The sequence below is a fragment of the Pteropus vampyrus genome, unplaced genomic scaffold (genome assembly GCF_000151845.1).
Source record: "Pteropus vampyrus isolate Shadow unplaced genomic scaffold, Pvam_2.0 Scaffold30, whole genome shotgun sequence".
In the NCBI taxonomy this organism is placed as follows: Eukaryota; Metazoa; Chordata; class Mammalia; order Chiroptera; family Pteropodidae; genus Pteropus; species Pteropus vampyrus.
The window spans coordinates 9,330,154-9,332,721 of NW_011888811.1; positions in this window are offsets into that span (position 1 = coordinate 9,330,154).

Here is a 2,568-nt window from a genome sequence, read left to right on the forward strand (position 1 = left end):
GCTATATCTGCAATATATTATATGTTTAATAATATTTGTTGGATTAATAGAAGGTAGACTTTATTGAGCACCTACTATGTACCCCTGTGTCTAGTATTTTACGTAATAAGCAGGGGTCCAGCAGGTCAACTTCTGACTCCCCTTGGCCTGAGAAGACAGTCCAGAATCACTCTACTTTTGAAAGTGTCTTACATGGCAGCAGGACCAAGCAGGTGACTTTATGGAGCTGGGAAGCTACTTGAGCACAGGACCCCTTCTCCTGATGCCCCAGTCTTGGACAGGACCACATCTTGCAATCAAGGGGTCAATGTCAGAGAAGACCAGGAAATAGGTATAGATGCCAAATATAAACAAAGAGGAAAATAGAGCCTACCAATTTAAGACACTGAATTCCGCTACCCTGAGAGGAACTTTGGAGTCAGCCTTTGTGACAGTCCAGCTTTGGTTAGCTTATCAAGCCTGGATGGAGCAAAAACCCCAGGATCCACCCACTCCATCAAAAACAAGTCTGGACAAGCTGGGTGCTGTTCATCAGATATCCAGGCATTTTTGACGGTTCAGTTGCAAGCGCCAGCCAAAAGTAAATTGAGAACTCCAGGTCATCCATCATGCTTTGGCCACGCGTGAGGTTAATGCCTCATCTTTTAGAGGCACACAAAGGGCCGTTTGAGTAGGAAAGTCCCACCAAATCCTGCTGAAACACACAGCCCACATTCGGATCATCTTTCTGAACAGCGTCTTGGTTTGGAAGGCACAGCTGTTGCTGAATACGGCCTGCTGTTCTCTGTGGAAGCTAGGGTAGATTAGTGTGGTTAACTCGAGAGGCAGGAAAACCCTCTGGACTGCCCCTTCCTCCAAATAGCCAAGCTGCTGAAAGCCTGATGCCAGTGTTTGCCAAGGTATCCCTGTCTGCTTACCAGGGGGTGGGGGCTTGTTTCCATCAAATCAAGACAGGAACAGATTCTCTCTCCTTCATGCTGGAAAGTCCCCTCGGAAATGAGTGCCCAGCACTTCTGCTTCCTGGGAGGGTGATGATTAGGGGAAGTGGCCTTCACTGACTCACCCCTCAGAAGTGTGGCTGTTAAGAGAATTCCACGAAGTGTGAGACATGGACCAATGACAAAGCTAGAATCAGGGTTATGCCTCTGACAGCTGTGGGGTTTAAATTGCTTTGGAGTGAAATAAGAAGTTGAAATAGCAGCTGCAGATTTATTCTTTGTTCCTAGGGTGGAAGGTGATGGCTGCAAATACAATGGAGACACAACTGCCATGACTTTTTCTCCTTCAGTAAATCCCAAGTTATGCCTTGGGTTCTGTGAATTGAGGTGGAAAATTAGTGATCTGCTCCAGCCTAACCAAAATGGATACACGGATTTAGGTGCCCCTAACCCCTATAACTTTCCAAATTCACATTAATGATTTTGCTTAAAGATGCCCCGGACTCCTAGGGTTCTAAGAGACCGTAAAGTTATCTGGTCTACATATGGGAACTGCATGGCCCTCCTGTGCCATTCCTCATCTTGTGTCCATGATAGACATTGTTAGTCACAGAGCTCTTGGCTTTTTGTAGAAATTCCTTCTCACCACAGAGGTTATCCAGGTAGTCCTTAGCAATGCTATGAAGTTGACTTTCAAGATAAAAGTCATTTACCATCGCTGACCCACCCCAACTCATGCATTTTACAGATGGAAAACTGAGGGCCAGAGAGAGAAAGAGCCTGCCCAAAGTTACATAGTGAATCAGTATGTTTGTAGGAAGCTAAATAAAGGGCCCAGAATTCTTAAAAATGTCAAGTAAAAAATAGGTCACAGATTATTTACTTATTGTGCTATATTTGTTCTCTCTGTTTTCTAGATTGACCAAACTTTTTTCTCATTTTTTGTTTTTTTCTTACATAAAAGCAGTACATCTCCATAGAAATACAAATAAATGAAACAAAAACCCACTCAAAAACACCACCCACACATGAAACCATTGTGTTAAACCAAGGCCTATAGATCTCTCTCTCTCTTTCTTCTCTCTCTCTCTCCCCACACATATATATAAATACAAATACAGATACCTATACATCAGTATTTTTATGAGAGTAACTCAAGCTTCTCTTTTAGAGTTCCTGGTACAAGAAATTCTTAATATAAACACTACTTCAGGTCATACCCTCCAAATGGACCCATATTGCACATACTGTTTTGTGACCTGCTTTGTGTAAATGTTCATCAATTATAATCTCTAAATGTGCATTTAACTTCTGTTAGACATTTAGACTGTCACCAAACTTTTGCTACTCTTAGTACATCCAGGCTAAATCTTTGCTCACAAGCAGGGGCCCAGCAATGTCTGAAGACTAAAGTGCATGTTTTTTTTTTTAAGCAACTTCACCAACACAAGATCTTATCATTTCTCTTGCTCTTTTTTTCTCCTGTCCGTGTGCTTTGTGTATGAAGACAGAGTATGGAATTCCCAAAGACACTAGACTTTCGCAGTCCCCATGGTGTAGGGGAAGCTCAGAAAGGCTGAGCAACTTGTCCGATGCCACCCAAGGACCGCGCTCGGGTAAGTCTGACAGC